Source organism: Ostrinia furnacalis, unplaced genomic scaffold (assembly GCF_004193835.3).
Source record: "Ostrinia furnacalis isolate ACB-3 unplaced genomic scaffold, ASM419383v2 OfSCF1067, whole genome shotgun sequence".
NCBI classification, from domain to species: domain Eukaryota; kingdom Metazoa; phylum Arthropoda; class Insecta; order Lepidoptera; family Crambidae; genus Ostrinia; species Ostrinia furnacalis.
In genome coordinates this window covers 565,576-583,322 of record NW_021131306.1, presented here as the reverse complement: position 1 = coordinate 583,322, position 17,747 = coordinate 565,576, and positions in this window count along the sequence as shown.

Here is a 17,747-nt window from a genome sequence, read left to right as displayed (position 1 = left end):
TCATTCGGCTGCTTTTCGTGTATCACATATTATAGCAACATATAAAATTTATGATACACATAAATTTCATTAATTACGTACGTTCGGATGATTAATGGCCACTACCCGTTGTAGATTTTAACAAAATATCATTATTTAACAATAATAATAACATAACTCTCAAATGGATGCAAACCGGTGTTTGGCGGTGATTTAGATGGGATCGAATTTTGCATGATTTAAAACGAACTGACATAACCTTGTCGGCGAAATTAGGTACCTATCTTATACTGAAGTATATTTATATCCCAGCAGGATTGATGGCTCTCGTACTGTCACTACTAGTTGGAGTCTTCCAGTGACTTAAACACCGATTAATAAATTAAACACCGAGTCAACAAAAATCTACTTTAGAATCTTAGAGGTGGGCCCAGTCACTGGAAGAAAACTATTTAAAAATTAGATCCAGCGACTTGGCCCGTTGACCAAGCCAAAAGTGGGCCAAGTCACTGGAAGATTCCTCACAAACGTCAGATGAGTTGTGGATTCGTATCTCGCTGGAAGCACATGAAGTTGAATGTAGAGTCATTGACTTTTATTTATGGTTTTGTATTGACAGGATATTTTAATCCTTACGAAATTAGAAATTAGTGCACAATCACGCAAATTGATTCAACAATAATGCGACCTGACTGGCTGACCTGGGATTTGAACTAAAAACCTCAAAAAATGTAGAGAACTGACTGATCTGACTATTGCACTGTATTTAGTTACCTACACTCTTTGTTATTGCTTGCTTCTTTGGGAATAATTTCATACCTTTTTCGCTCTCTTAAGTTTATAAGATTCTTATAATATTTAATTACCTATTTGTTCTACACCAAAGAAACCTATTACCTAATAAATAGGTTCTTATCATAACATTCTCCATCAATTTTAGAAGTCACGATGTTAGATCTAGAAAACATTAGTACTTTGAGATATCATGTGTAGCTAGTATTATATTATCTGTGTGTGTAGTAAGAAGTCACTGGATGTAGGCCACTCTAAAAACCGGCCAATTTGGAGAAATCATTGGGGGAGTCCTCTGTTCATCAGTTCAGCAGGAATTTTCTGTGTGTCCAGGGGGCGTATTGTGAGTTACGTTAAACGCATTCGACATCGACTGCGTTAATAAAATATGTATAATGTAGATTTTATTTCTTAAAAGTTTCCACTAGGGGCGCTGTACAATCCATCATACATTTAATGTCATTTTTATACGCAGTCGATATCGAATGCGTTTGAAGTAAACTCACACTACGCCCCCTGTTCAATGGATCGATTAAAAAAAGTTATATTAAGTAGTACGTATACCGTTAGGCTAGCACCCATAACACGAGCATAGTAGTTGCTTTCTTTGGGTCTAGTTAATTGTCCAAATAATATGTATTAATTAAAAACTAAACTGAATACTTCGGCCGTTTGGTGTAGTGGTTCGAAACGGACTACTATTCCGGAGGTAGCGGGTTCGATTCCCGCACAGCACAAACATTTGTGTGCATGAACATATTTGTTTGTATTGGACTGGGTGTTAACTACGTATAATAAGTATGTATTTTCAAAAAAAAAAGTATTTAAGTACGTTTAATGTTTATATCCGTTGTCTAGTACCCATAGTACAAGCTTTGCTTAGTTTGGGACTAGAAGCGCAGTGTAAAATGTCCAAGGATATTTATTTTATTATCTATCTATATATATAAAAGAAAGTCGTGCTAGTTACTCCACTTATAANCCGTAGTTAAATGTTTTAAGTGAAATAAGTAGTTTGAAAAATAATACTCTATGCTTTAAGAGAGTTGTTGTTGCGGTATTGCTATATTAAATATCATAATAGAATATGCATATTTGATTAAATCTAAACATGACAAATTGTTTGGGACAAAACTATTTCGTCAGGTTTTATTAATATGTATGTCAAGCCTTTATAAATTAGGAAAGGTTTTTAAAGCTTTATGGATGCAACTTAATTTAAAGCAAATAAATAGAACGAATAAATACGTCGTTGAATATTGCTATAGGAACAGGTTACTTCACTAACAGAGATAAATAGATAAGGAACCTGCGACCTCTACTGTACCTACTAGCCTCGACGACGACGACTCGGCGCAGTGTCGGCGCCGAATCGGTCGTCAAATAATAGACCAAGGAAACGGTACATCACTGCGACAACCCTTACTTAACTCCGCTTCTCTACTTCCATCGAGTCAATTGGCTTGTCATCACTGCGCAATAATGTCATCAATCTGACTGATGTCCTTTCAACGGTTTCGATCCACTCGCAGCGGACCCCCAAAAACAATGACCTCATTCGGCTGCTTTTCGTGTATCACATATTATAGCAACATATAAAATTTATGATACACATAAATTTCATTAATTACGTACGTTCGGATGATTAATAGCCACTACCCGTTGTAGATTTTAACAAAATATCGTTATTTAACAATAATAATAACATAACTCTCAAATGGATGCAAACCGGTGTTTGGCGGTGATTTAGATGGGATCGAATTTTGCATGATTTAAAACGAACTGACATAACCTTGTCGGCGAAATTAAGTATCTTATACTGAAGTGTATTTAGGTATATCCCAGCAGGATTGATGGCTCTCGTACTGTCACTAGGAGTTGGAGTCTTCCAGTGACTTGGCCTACTTTTAGCTTGGTCCACGGGCCAAGTCGCTGGTTTGAATTTTTAAATAGTTTGGGGCCACCTTCAATGTTTTATTAATAAATTAAACACAAGTCAGCAAAAATCTACTCTAGAATCTTAAAGGTGGGCCCAGTCACTGGAAGAAAATCTATTTAAAAATTCAATCCAGCGACTTGGCCCGTTGACCAAGCTAAAAGTGGGCCAAGTCACTGGAAGACTCCTTACCAATGTCAGATGAGTTGTGGATTCGCATCCCGCTAGAAACACATGAAATTGAATGTAGAGTCATTGACTTTTATTTATAGTTTTGTATTGACAGAATATTTTAATACTTACGAAATTAGAAATTAGTGCACAATCACGCAAAGTGATTCAACAATAATCCGACCTGACTGGCTGACCTGGGATTTCTACTAAGAACCTCTAAAATTTAGAGAACTCACTGATCTGACTATTGCATTGTATTTAGTTACACTTTTTGTTAATGCTTGCTTCTTTGGGAATATGTACTTTCATAGCTATTTCTCTCTCTTAAGTTCAGATGATTCTTATAATATTATTACTAATAAATTGGTTCTTATCAGAACATTCTCCATCAATTTTAGAAGTCACGATGTTAGATCTAGATTACATTGGTACTTTGAGATCTTAATAATTATTAAATTAATAACTCATGTTGATAACTATTATCAATCGATAGATCATTCCAAACAAAACTTACACGCGCATGACGTAAAATTGATAACATGTTTTGTTCAATACGTTTATTTATAACAAAATAAGGGTGCAAATAAGATTTTTTGAAGCTGCTGCTATTTCAAGGACAATTTCTGATTAGATGTAGGATTATTAGCAAGTCACCTTCTTATGATATAGGATTAGGTTTTACCAGGATATTTACTTGATAATCTTGTAAAATGGTGGTAAACACATGTGACTTTAATACTTTAATTTTACATTAAATTAACGATGAAATTCTAGAAAGTGCATGTTTTGAAAGATATATTGAAACTTGTCATAAGCATGCAGTTGTGATTTCAAAACGTTGTCTATGGCCCAGTTTCTGAATTGAGAGTTTTGGCTCGAGCTGGAAATATCCATTCAAAAATCGGGCATGTCTGCACTACTAATGTAGGTACAGAGAGAGGATCTCATGTGTAGTAAGAAGGCACTGGATGCAGGACCCTAAAAACCGGCCAATCTGGAAATTTTGGGGGAGTCCTATGTTCATCAGTTCAGCAGGAATTTTCAGTGTGTCCAGGGGGCGTATTGTGAGTTACGTTAAACGCATTCGACATCGACTGCATTAATAAAATATAATGAAGATTTTAGTTCTTAAAAGTTTCCGCTAGGGGCGCTGTACAATCCGTCATACATTTAATGTCACTTTTACCACAGAATAATAATAAGTACCTACTACGTACAGAAGTTTTACTTCGCGAAGGTATTTAAAAAAATGTATGCTCAATGTCAATAACAATATGGTGTAATTTAGCCTGTCTCAAGAGTCAAGCACCATTTTGTTGACAAACGTCAGTGATCGGCACTGCGCCGAAGTTATAGGGCTGACTTGGGTAAAATGATGTGACGTGAGGTGCCAAACTGCGGAAAATGGCGGAGGAAATACATGATTTAGCATGAATTATCATGAATAATATTAACTACTTATTTACCTCTCAGTGTCTTGAGGCAACTTAAAAAAGTACATTCTGTGTTTTTATTATTATTTAGGCAGTTAAATACTGCACAGTATTTAGTAGGTACACCATTTTCTTTATTTTCTTCCATCATACACAAGAATACGCGTGCGTGAGTCAATGTTCGCTCGTATGTGAGGCCTTGTCGAATAGTATCCTGTAGGTGGGCCATCGTGCGCGTTTTGTTTTCGATGTAAACTCGCGGAGATGAACAGGCCTGCTTTTACGCAGTCGAGATCGAATGCGTTTGAAGTAAACTCACACTACGCCCCCTGTTCACTAGATCGATTTAAAAAAAGTTATATTAAGTAGTAATAACCGTTAAGCTAGCACCCATAACACGAGCATATTAGTTGCTTTCTTTGGGTCTAGTTAATTGTCCAAATAATATTAATTAAAAACAAAACTGATTACTTCGTTCGTTTGGTGTAGTGGTTCGAAACGGACTACTATTCCGGAGGTAGCGGGTTCGATTCCCGCACAGTACAAACATTTGTGTGCATGAACATATTTGTTTGTATTGGACTGGGTGTTTTCTATGTATACATAATAAGTATGTATTAACAAAAAAAAAAAGTGTTTAAGTATGTTTATATCCGTTGTCTAGTACCCATAGTACAAGCTTTGCTTAGTTTGGGACTAGAAGCGCAGTGTAAAATGTCCAAGGATATTTATTTTATTATTTATTATAGATACTCGTATTAATGAAGCGATCGTGTCGGCAGGTATTAACGTACAGGTACATTGACGGGCATCCAGCTCATAGATCAGATCGGCGTCACCGGCCCCGAATAAATAATGCCCGGCTGTCAATTTGCGAGTGGTGTTATGCAAAAATGGAACACGCGGACTTATTGCTTTAATTAAAATAAATAATAAATAATAATAAATATCTTTGGACAATCTCACACAGCGCCATCTAGCCCCAAAGTAAGCAATTAATATGCTTGTGTTATATGGGTGCTAGCTTAACGGATATACTACTTATATACCTACTTTTTTTTTAAATACATACATAAACATATTATAAAAGAAACAAACATTTATTACAATGAACAAAGGTGACTGAGTTTCTTCCGTTACTTCTTCTTAGCACCAGTTGATTTGTTGTCCCGAAGTGGTGGTAGGGTAAGCCATATTTGGGACGTATGAGGGCAATACTGGGTGTTTTCGTTCGTTCGTTTCAGCAAACTGACGTCCACTGCTGGACTACGGCCTCCTTCAAGGATTTTCACAATGACCGGGCTTGCGCTGCCCGCATCCAGATACTTCCCAGATCGTTTGTCCACCTAGTGGGAGGTCTGCCCACATACGTCTACCGTCTCGTAAAAAACTATAGAAGCTCCTATTTATATGGCCATTACAAGGACCCATTAGCTCTAAGACCTGATAGTAGCTCTACGAGCTATGTGCCAAATGTTTTGTATTGAATCGTGTAGGATAAAAAAAGAATCCAGATAAATATGGACATTTGCGATTTTAATTGTGCACAATATAGCTGTGAATTTGTCTTTAATTTGTACAGGGAACTATGAACTTGAGTTTTTTTTTTCATTTACAGGTACCTTTACTTTCATCAAAATCAGTCCACCATTACACAATATTGCATTTCAGACATATGTTGTAATTAGTTAGGTATTTTCCAGTCGTTTGAGATATTAATCTGCCCAACTAAAGTAAATACCACCAAATAATTCTAAACAAATAAAACAATCAATCAATGATTAGTACTGACAAGTTATCAATAATCATTTTACCACGCATTTACTACGTAATTTTTGTCACTTACTCGTATATAACGTCTCTTAAGCATCAATTTGCCCTAAATATAGTGCAATCAAATTTCGATAACCATAATCTAGTTCAATGATAATTATCGCGTAATTAACTATGTATTATCATATAATTAATTACCGTCATAAAACATACGGATTGATTTGTAACATATTATCATACAATGCCTAATTTATGTTAAAAGAACTTAACGGTCGATAAACATGCAAATTGCAATTAGTTTGAGAATAATTATTGTTTATGGAGCCATTTAATTAGATTCGGACTGTGTAAACAAGTTTTCTATTAATTGGTACAAGTAAACCTTACCTCTAAAAGACGACTTCATTCGTTCATTCGTTCGTTTCAGCCAAATGACGTTCACAGCTGGACAAAGGCCTCCCCCAAGGTTTTCCATAACGACCGGTCCAGCGCTACCCGCATCCAGGTTCAGGTGCACCAGATCGTCTGTCCACCTAGAGGGCTACGTCTTCCTTTTTCTACTAAAAGTAACTACATAATAACGATAACCGGTGTTTTTTGTATGGAGTTTTGACATTTGTTAAGGTTAGAGTAAGATGGTGCAACCCAGCCTAAATTTTCTGGTGATGTCAATGGTGATAGCTAACAAATAAGTGACTCACGTGCATCTTTGCCAGCGTAATTCCCGCTTCCCTTTCTCTGCACATAAGACTCACGACAGACGAGCTGCATTCATACTGCTAGCCTGCTAAATATAGCAGCATCAAAACTGTCAATCGACTGCAAAGTCCTTTGACTGACTCCAACCTACCTGACACTGACCGCACCTTAACTGAACGATTATTTCAGATGGATTGCTAAAGAGCTGAACGAACCGTGGAGCTATCTGACAGTCGTTTGTCAGTTTGCAGTTATTCCATCCAACGACACAAATAAACTGCAACATTTCCTTTGACCAGCAGCTCGTCTGTAATGGCCCTAAATCTTTATACGGATCTGTTAAGTTCATTATTATCCTCCTTTCTCTTACAGTAATAAAAGATGGTTCATCAGACCACAAGATAAGAAAGTTATCAACTGTATACCGGGTGTTAAAAATATTGGGCCATAAACCCACTGAATAATGCCGTCCGCGGCGCTAAATAAATCATAGGATTGTTTCATTTCATTTTATTATGCCGGTGCCAGTCAAGGCGACTTTTGTATAAAACACTAGCCATAAAAATGTTGTTTTATGGCTTTAATAACTTTCCACCGTGAGTTGTGTGGATTCCGTCGGTATTGATGCACTTAATATTCTGATAAGCTAATAAGTGTGTGTTTTTTTATGAGGCTGTTGAGATTATATCCCAAGACCTTAAGAAGAACAATGATTACCTATTTAAAGAACTAGCTGTGCCCGCGACTTCGTACGCGAGAAAAGAGTTTGAATAATATTTCCCATTTTTGCAACATTTTTCTTTACTGCTCCGCCCCTATTGGCTGTAAAGTGATGTCATAGAGCCTAAAGCCTTCATCAATAAATGGGCTATCCAACACGAACATATTTTTTTCATATTGGACCAGTAGTTTCTGAGATTAGCGCGTTCAAGCATACAAACTTAAAAGTTTAGAAGTACTAAAGTATAAGTTCATAATATGGCTTGTGACTAGATCAAAACTGCAGTGTCGGTTTTTATCAGCTGACAGAGGCGTCTTACATTGCCCATTGCTTACCTGGTTACCTGGAGGTACCTGGATGCGGGCATCACAGGACCGGTCTTTGTGGAAAACCTTGGGGGAGGCCTTTGTCCAGCAGTGGACGTCTTTCGGCTGAAACGAACGAACGAAGGAAGTAGGTATCTACAGTTCCTTAATCATTATATTTTTAAAAGTAGCATGGATACAGTAAAGAAGATAAAAACAAATTATCTATAGCTTTGACATTATTGTACTGCATTGCATTGTAATCAATAAACCTCAATGACACAACATTTTATTAAAGTGCCTTTTCATTAGTTATTGATTTTAAATTGTATTTATTTTTTGCAAATAATTTATACGAGTCTTGACCTACAAATAGATCCAAAGAGTTGCAATATTGACGTAGATACTATTGTCATTTTGATTGCAATGTAACATTCGTAATCTACAAGAAAACTCAATTCAATAATGTTCAAAGATATCAAGATTTTAATTCTTCGAATGATGTTCATGCACACAATATTGGGAAATTCTTTACTGATATTATTCGTATTATAAAATATGTGAATAGTTCTATATGTGTTTCAAGCATGGAGTGCTAATAATTTCGATGAATTAGAACCTACGTAAATTGTTTTTATGATCAGGACATAAGCAGGCCTTTGGCTCAAAAAACAGAACGGTTGATAGTTCTCTATGGTAGGTACCTCTGATTTCTCAAGCGGGGATAAGTATTTGCATGGATCAATCTGGAGATAGTTATCAGTATGGTTTTTCCTGCGGCTTTCTTTGAGTGGATTATGGCTGTGAACCTATGTACTCTTAAGTTTTAGCATTGTAGTGTCAGCAGTCGTATAGACGAGGGATGTTCTGTTCGGGGCGAATGTAGATCATCCGCCAATGTTAACCGCCTCTGTGGTCTAGTGGTAAGACCATCTGCTTCAGACGCAGAGGTCCCGGGTTCGATTTCCAGTGGGGGCAGATTTTTCTGTTCGGTTTGGTTGGTGTTATGGCTTGTTCTAAGTCCGCCTGGCTAGCTACCATCATCTTACCTAAGTCTGTCGCCATAACAACAATATTAACAGCGTTGTTTTGTTCCGGCAGTTAGAGGTAAGATAGCCAGTTCCTCCGTGGTTGAGAATTCCGTATGAAGCTCGTTTCCACAGGTGTGATACTGGCCAAGAGCTTCCTCGTTGTGGATAAATAAAATTCAGGCTCTACTCCCTTCTATAACTGTAGTGTGGTCACACCGTAACCTACATTAGTCATGAATCATCATTCAATCTCATCAGTCCATTTTATTATTTCTTCACTACTTACAAGTATTGAGGTTTAACAATTTCATTATCGAAGTTTAATTTACAATAATAAACCCTTCTTTACTTCTTGACTCAGTAGATCATTGTTACAAAACTTGCGACTCTTTGTCCTGACTTCCCGCCGTCTGACATCTGACGTCTGACAGATGTTGACAAATGCTGACGATGTCGGTGCCGCCGACAAGCGACAAATGTAGGGGTGAAAAATTGAGGGCAGCGGCTTTCGTTTGTGTTAATGGGGGGGAGTTATTGAAAAAGTTCGCTTTGGAGTGTTGGTTTTTAAGTTTATGATTGGTTTAGGTGGTATATTTGCTTGTTAATTACATAAGTATACGCCAAGCATGTTAAACATACTAGGTAAATAAAGAAATTGTGATTTCTTAAATAGACGATTTTTTTTTGGGTTGAGTTCTATCACTACCTAAGTAAAAAATCATTACGCGTGGGCGTGTATTAACGAGCCGGTTTCTATCCGATTCAGCCCGGTCCGGCGTCGGGCCGATTCAGCGCCGGTCCGTATAGAAATGCCCAACATTATTTTGTCCCCATCATGGGGATAAAAATCACGGGGACAACAGGAATACAGGTCATGGTGGTTTATAATGACTCACAGCAATAGAAGAAGTAAAAAGGTTCTATTGAGGTCTGTGACTCTATCTGCCCGTGCTTATTATACTGGTACTAGCTTTTGCTTTTAACTATTTGTCTGAAACAATTAAACGTACTTATCTGAAAAAAATAAGAGCGTGACGAAATCGAGCCTACCCACGTGTATAGATAAAAATATCGCCGAGTCAGCAGGCCGATAATTTCAAATAAATACATAGCAATAAATAATTCAGGACTTGCAGTTATCTACATTAGATTTTGGTGATAATTAGTTCTCGGTTTTTTAAGACCACCATTTCTGAAACCTTCCCATCTTCTAAAGATCACTTAGGTATACCCATGTAGGTACATCGCGTAGCTGAGTGTGAACACATCCAAGCCACCATCAAAAAAGTACGGAACGTACAACATAAATAAGTACTAATAAGTAGCTACTATTTATAAAGTATGTGGCGCTATCTTTACTGTTTTGATGGTTTGACAAGATATGTTCATTTGATTGATTGATACATAACTAATTAAATATATTGAAATTAGGTAATTGTAAATTAAAATATGTCCTAAATTACTGTCCAAACAACGCGACATGGTGCCCAGAATGATGGCTGCATTTCCAGAATGTAAAGAGATAGGACAGATCTGACCCGGTTTACATTCTTACAGGACGATTATACATTCTTATTTTATACTTTATCTTCACAGGGTAATTACTAATCTAATCTTTACGCTGCAAACCGATTTGTTAAGAATATAGATAATTTAGGTGAGCACCAAATTCGACTCTGTAACTTTACACTAAACTGCGTTATTTCTACAGTACTAGGGGAACGATCGTACGTGCTTCGAGTCCCGTCGCGTATTTTTTGAAATTGTTTTTTAATGGGATTTTCCAAGATATTAGTATTAGTTATTATTGATATTTATTTAATACTTTGTATTAACATTCAGGATGTATATTTAACTTAAGCCTAAGTACTTTATGCAAGTAATGTTACATCAAATTAGGTAAACTTAGAAGCATATTCTTCTGTAGCAGGTGATATTATGTGTAAAAATGTTTGCCTATTATCTTAAAATATGTCTTGTCTATGTAAAAATATAGGGTGAGAACATTCTATAAGTATGGAGTAGTAATTGCGTTTACAGGGCCGAAAGATTTTTATGTGCCCAATATGGCACAAAATCGTTCACACTCAGTTCCAACACTATCCATTCCATACCCACCACGGGCGCAGCTAATGTACAATATTTGGCCTATTAGACCCTGAGCTCATTGATTTATTGGTTATGAATCACCCCCTCTCTCCCCTCACCCCGCCATTACGGGCGTATCGCCCTGATAATGAATCTAGTTGTATTTTTGGCGGAACGTGTGATGGAAATATGAAGGCCTGGGGGTGAATTATGGCCGGGGTGAGACGCAAGATGATGGTTTTCACCCCCATAGGTGAATTATGGCGATATTGGAGGGACCGGGAGGTGGAGATTGGCGCGTAAGATTTCGGTGACGATATGTGACGAATTTGGACAATCTAGTTTTGGGCAACTAAATAACGGCAAGGGGTTAAGTATATTCAATTGACATTTATATGAAAATACGAAAGCTGTCACAGCAAGAAATACGAGTGATTTACCAAAATAGTAGTCATCCCTTTTGGTGCTGCATTTCAATTTGCTGCAAATTCCGATTCCATTTGATAAATAAACATACATACTCATCAATAAATCAAGGAAGGCATAGAAAAATGAGTGTAACTTAAATTTGACATGTCTAATTACGTTGTTATCATTTTCAATCATGTAAACCTTTAACCAAAAGCGCACATGAGGTAGTCACACTCGTACTTATTAAGGTAGTAAGTAAGGTAGGTAGAGCCTTTGTTGATTTGATATGATTTGATTTGCTACTGCCTCAAAATACAACTACTTTATGCTTGTAACTATTTAAAGCAGCACTTGACTTTTTGCAACGTTACTCTTATGAAATGGTATTTCAATATCTGTCAGTCAATAAAAATGACTGGCATCCATCCGCGATGGCCGACGCTCATCAAGCGCAACGCGCAACTGCGATCTGAAAGATTTTTGTAATGAATTTTAGAATATACGAAACCTGATACTGCCTCAAAATAATCTAATTCTCGCCACTATTACAGCAGCACTTTTCGTAACTTTACTTTTATGAAATGAACTAGCGGCCGCCCGCGACTTCGTATACGTGGATCCCGTTTTATCCCCTTAGGTGTGGAGTTTCGTAAGATCCTTTCTTAGCGGATGCCTACGTCATAACATCTACCTGCATGCCAAATTTCAGCCCGATCCGTCCAGTGGTTTGGGCTGTGCGTTGATAGATCACTATGTCAGTCAGTCAGTCACCTTTGAGTAATATATATAATATTTAGAAGGTGTTTCAATATCTGTCCGTCAATAAACATGATTGGCATCCATCCGCCAAAGCCCGCGATGGCCGACGCTCAACAGGCACAACGTCGCAACTGCGATCTGACGGTTCACTCCGACGGCTGTGACGCGCGATACCATCGCTGACAATTGACGAAGGATCTGATCGACATCGGTGGTAGGGTCTGCATGAATCTGAAACGTTGTAGGACAAAATGAAACCCAGACTTAATTCTGAACCAGATTAAAAATAACATGTCCCACAAAGAAAAACTTTTTCATAAGAAAGTTTGCCATAATGACGCCAAAAAAGCACGCACTGGCAAAAAGTTATCAGATCTCATCATTTAGAGCTAAGCTTTTGACTCTATAAGACCTAACTTCACAAACTCTTTACCTTAGTTAAAATAGCGACTTTTCTGTTTCAATGACGTCAACTTTTCGGTTTAATAGTTGTTTATTTATTAATGAAAACGGTCAACTGTCAACTTGTCCACAATAATGTGTTTGTTGATGACTCTATCTGATCCGGACATGTGTACAAAAAATGTATACTTACAAATCATTTGCGTCCACTCCATACTAAGCTATATTACTTGGTCACCCCAAGCAGATTGGTCTTGGCAAATGATTGACATACTGCGGGCGCGTTGCTTGAGCCGTACAGTTAGCAATGAACTCGATAATTCCTCTTATGTCTATGGCAATACGTCACAGAATCGATCTTCCAACATTTGTTTGTGTTTTTTTAAGGCAACTGTTCCCATATTGCTGCAAATGTGGAATTGAATGCTTGACAGTCGTGTTACTGATAAGTGGATCAAGTGTCTTATTTCGTTATTTAAAAAACGTTTAAGTTACGTATTTTGGTGCGCTTTAGCAACAGTAGTGACTGAGTTTCTTGCGCTGCTTTTTCTCAGCACTGGCTCATTTATTGTCCCGAAGCAGTGGTAGGGTTAATTTATTACTGGGACGTGTAAAGGTGCTTTATAAAAGCCTATTTGCAAAAATGAAAAGGGTTTTATGAGTTTTTAGTTTTTAACCCAGATACTCCTGAAACTTTTTATCCTTGTCAATTTTTATAAATTTTTAGTATGTTTCTAAATAGAGGTCAAGTATCCACAGAAAAATTTTAGAAAAATTCTTGGTCAACTGGAAAAGCCGGAAAATGGGTGGTGTTTTAACACCTGGTCGGAGAATGGACTACTACTACGAGAAAAAATTATACTATGATTTTGTTAGGTTTAAGAGTTGAAAACGAGTTGTAAGTTATACACATTTATTTAAAAAATACCAAAATCTTATTCAGACTAGGTAGGAGGATGGTGGAGACATAAATCATAACCCAGGATACTACGTGGCGCATTTTTTACACCAAATTGATTTTTTCTTGCAAATTTTACATGTCAGTTGCATGTAGTACTCGTAACTAAAGTAGTACATACATAGAAATGTAAGCTCCGTAGACCCTGGTTGTGGCGCCATTCTTCATAAATATTGTTTCGAGTACCATAACTGCTTTGCCATGTATATTTTAGACATTTTGGCACAAACTTTAACAGAAGGTAGGTACNTATAAAAGAAAGTCGTGTTAGTTACTTCGCTTATAACTCAAGAACGGCTGAACCGATTTAGCTGAAAATTGTCAGGGAGGTAGTTTAGAGCCAGGAGAAGGACATAGGATACTTTTTATCCCGTTCGAAATTTAAAAAAAAAGTCTGCATATTTATTGCCATTAAGGCGGACCAAAGTTCGCCGGGTCAGCTAGTTTATTATGGATACTTGTATTAATTAAGCGATCGTGTCGGCAGGTATTAACGTACAGGTACACTGACGGGCATCCAGTTCGTAGATCAGATCGGCGTCACCGGCCCCGAATAAATAATGCCCGCTGTCAATTTGCGAGTGGTGTTATGCAAAAATGGAACACGCGGACTTATTGCTTTAATTAAAAGAAACAAACATTTATTACAATGGACAAAGGTGACTGAGTTTCTTCCGTTACTTCTTCTTAGCACCAGTTGATTTGTTGTCCCGAAGTGGTGGTAGGGTAAGCCATATTTGGGACGTATAAGGGCCTTCGTTCGTTCGTTCGTTTCAGCAAACTGACGTCCACTGCTGGACTATGGCCTCCCTCAAGGATTTTTACAACGACCGGGATTGCGCTGCCCGCATCCAGATACTTCCCAGATCTTTTGTCCACCTAGTGGGAGGTCTGCCCACACTACGTCTACCGTCTCGTAAAAAACTTTAGAAGCTCCTATTTATAGGGCCATTACAAGGACCCATTAGCTCTAAGAGCTGATATCAACTCTATGAGCTATGTGCCAAATGTTTTGTATTGAATCGTGTAGGATAAAAAAGGAATCCAGAAAAATATGGACATTTGTGATTTTAAATGTGCACAATAACGCTGTGAATTTGTCATTAATTTGTACAGGGAACTATAAACTTGAGTTTTTTTTTCATTTACAGGTATAGTTTCATCAAAATCAGTCCACCATTACACAATATTGCATTTCAGACATTTGTTGTAATTAGTTAGGTATTTTCCAGTCGTTTGAGATATTAATCTGCCTGACTAAAGTAAAAACCAATAATAATTCTAAACAAATAAAACAATCAATCAATGATTAGTACTGACAAGTTATCAATAATCATTTTACCACGCATTTACTACGTAATTTTTGTCACTTACTCGTATATAGCGTCTCTTAAGCATCAATTTGCCCTAAATATAGTGCAATCAAATTTCGATAACCATAATCTAGTTCAATGATAATTATCGCGTAATTAACTATGTATTATCATATAATTAATTACCGTCATAAAACATACGGATTGATTTGTAACATATTATCATACAATGCCTAATTTATGTTAAAAGAACTTAACGGTCGATAAACATGCAAATTGCAATTAGTTTGAGAATAATTATTGTTTATGGAGCCATTTAATTAGATTCGGACTGTGTAAACAACTTTTCTATTAGTTGGTACAACTGGATCTTATCTCTAAAAGACTAAGTCGGTATAGAAGAAAAATTAAATTTTTTATAACACTTTCGTAGCCAAATGATGATTGAGTTACCCTCTTTCGACTCAGAGGTACCCAGGTGGGACGTACACAGTGTAACTTTTTTCAGTACCTTAATGTTATTGCTAGTTTAATTAAACGCTAACTGACTGCAGTCAAGCTGACACTGACACGCTTATTGTAGATAATAATAAATAATAATAATAACCGTGAAGTTACAACTACGTGCCTTAAGCATACACACAAAACTTGCAGTTTGGATGCAATTATTTCAACAACACATCATCTGCATTTAAACTGCAACTAATCTAATGAAACTAAATCTTTATATGGAGCTTTTATTCTTCATTATTATCTTCCTTTCTCTTACAGCAATAAAATATGGTTCATCAGACCACAAGATAAGAAAGTTATCAACTGTATACCGGGTGTTAAAAATATTGGGCCATAAACCCACTGCATAATGCCGTCCGCGGCGCTAAATAAATCATAGGATTGTTTCATTTCATTTTATTATGCCGGTGCCAGTCAAGGCGACTTTTGTATAAAACACTAGCCATAAAAATGTTGTTTTATGGCTTTAATAACTTTCCACCGTGAGTTGTGTGGATTCCGTCGGTATTGATGCACTTAATATTCTGATAAGCTAATAAGTATGTGTTTTTTTATGAGGCTGTTGAGATTATATCCCAAGACCTTAAGAAGAACAAGGATTGCTTATTTAAAGAACTAGCTGTGCCCGCGGCTTCGTACACGTGAAAATATGTAGTTTGAATAATAGTTGCGGATCTTGCAACATTTTGCTTTACTGCTACTTAACAAACAAACAAACTTTTCAGCTTTATAATATTAGTATAGTATAGATTCATAGTAGGTATGGCTTGTAACTACGAGACCAAAACTGCGGTGTCGGTTTTTATGAGCTGCCAGAGACATTTCAAAATGTAATTTAAATGTATCCATCGTTATAAGTAATTAAGCGAACGTTTTTTACCGTCAATAAGAACTATTTTCAAAATCAGCATAGATACAGAAAAGAAGATAAAAATAAATTATCTATCGCTTTGTCATTATTTTACTGCATTGTAATGTAATCAATAAACCTCAATGACTCAACATTTTATTGAAGTCTTTTCATTAGTTGTTGATTTTAAATTGTATGTATTTATTGCAAATAATTTATACGAGTCTTGACCAACAAATAGATCCAATGAGTTGCAATATTGACGTAGATACTATTGTCATTTTTATTGCAATGTAAAATTCGTAATCTACAAGAAAACTCAATTCAATAATGTTTAAAGAATCATGTTCAATTCCTCGAATGATGTACCTATCATGCTCACAATATTGGGAAATTCTTTACTGATATTATTCGTTGATGCGAATGTAGTTCTGTATGTGTTTCAAGCATGGAGGGCTAATAATTTCGATGAATTAGAACCTACGTAAATTGGTTAAAGGATTAGGACATGGGCAGGCTTTTGGCACAAAAAACAGAACAGTTTATAGATCTCTATGGTACCTCTGATTTCTCAAGCGGGGATAAGTATTTGCATGGATCAATCTGGAGATAGTTATCAGTTTGGTTTTTCCTGCGGCTTTCCGTGGGTGCATTATGGCTGTGAACCTATGTACTCTAAGGCTGAGTTGCACCACCTAACTTTGACCGTAACTTTAACGATAACCGGTGTTTTTTGTATGAAGTTTGACAGATTTTTGACGTTTGTCAAAGTTAACGTAAAATGGTGTACCTAACTCAGCCTAAGTTTTAGCACTGTAGAGTCAGCGAACGAGCTTCGAACTCCTGCGTATAGATGAGCGATGTTCTTCGCGGGCGAATGTAGATCATCAGGCACTACTCCCTAAAGTGTGGTCACCGTAACCTACATTAGTTATCAATTATCATCATTCAATCTCATTTAAAGCAGTCCATTATTATCTCTACACCACGAATCGAAGTTCAACAATTTCATTACTGAAGTTTAATTTACAATACTTGATACACCCTTCTTTACTTCTTGACTCAGTAGATCATTGTTACAAAACTTGCGTCTCGTTGTCCCGACTTCCCGCCGTCTGACATCTGACGTCTGACAGATGTTGACAAATGCTGACGATGTCGGTGCCGCCGACAAGCAACAAATGTAGGGGTGAAAAATTGAGGGCAGCGGCTTTGGTTCGTGTTAATGGGGGGGAGTTATTGAAAAATTTCGCTTTGGAGTGTTGGTTTTTAAGTTTATGATTGGTTTAGGTGGTATATTTGCTTGTTAATTACATAAGTATACGCCAAGCATGTTTTTATTTATTTATTTATACTTCAATGCCAAAAATATTAACATTAGGCGAACTTAATGCCATAAGGCATTCTCATCCAGTTTACCTTTGGGTTATGCAGAAAAATTAGTTTGTTAATTAGTCATGTTAGACATACTAAGTATATGAAGAAATTGTGATTTCTTAAATAGACGATTTTTTTGGGTTGGGCTCTATCACCATCTAAGTAAAAAATAATTACGCTCAAGGGAACGAACGAACCGGTTTCTATCCGATTCAGCCCGGGCTGGTGCCGGG